General features: G+C 40.5%; 1 long non-coding RNA gene across 1 annotated transcript; it reads left to right on the top strand.

Annotated features, from left to right (window-relative positions):
• LOC127751682 (uncharacterized) lies at window positions 1–597 on the top strand. The gene is made up of 3 exons (XR_008012216.1): window positions 1–133; window positions 257–370; window positions 454–597. It is a non-coding gene; the product is annotated as an uncharacterized LOC127751682 (long non-coding RNA).

Raw genomic sequence — 597 nt, 5'->3', positions numbered from 1 at the left:
TATTAGACCTCTCACACGATTGAAGTCAAATGCTTCAAATCTGTAGGCAGGGTCAGCACACGATAGAGAAGTTTCCAAAGGGAAGATCCCATCCTCTACAATGGAGAAGAGTCAGTTGAACTAGGATCAGAAGGTAAGTGACCCAAATTACTTTAGAGGATATGACAGTTCATTCGAGTGATTGATTGTTTGTTAGTCAAATGTGAGTGTGCGTTTTGCTGTTTCATCTTTAACTTGCCATGTCTTTTACTTTCAGTGAGTCGTCAGCAAGCGAAAGCGATTGAAACAGAGCAATAGAACAGGGTGTGTAAATACCATGAAGAAGAAGCCGGTTGGATGTTCAACACCCAAGTTCTCGAGTAGAAACATGGTAAAGTTTCTTTTGCATCGGTGTTGTAGATGGCACTGAAATGTTTTTGGGAAGTAATTGTACAATTTGTTCCTGCCCCACAGGCCCTGACTCAATGCGGGACACTATTTAGGAACCTCCAAGCAAATGCCGCAAACTGTGATAGTGTCATGTGCATGTAATGGTTTCTATTGTGTTTTGAAGTTATGTTAAAATCCAGTGATTACGTTTCAGTAAAATTAGTAACC

This window comes from Frankliniella occidentalis, unplaced genomic scaffold, assembly GCF_000697945.3.
Source record: "Frankliniella occidentalis isolate FOCC.00 unplaced genomic scaffold, Focc_3.1 Scaffold709, whole genome shotgun sequence".
NCBI lineage: Eukaryota > Metazoa > Arthropoda > Insecta > Thysanoptera > Thripidae > Frankliniella > Frankliniella occidentalis.
This window is presented reverse-complemented; position numbering and strand designations above follow the sequence as displayed.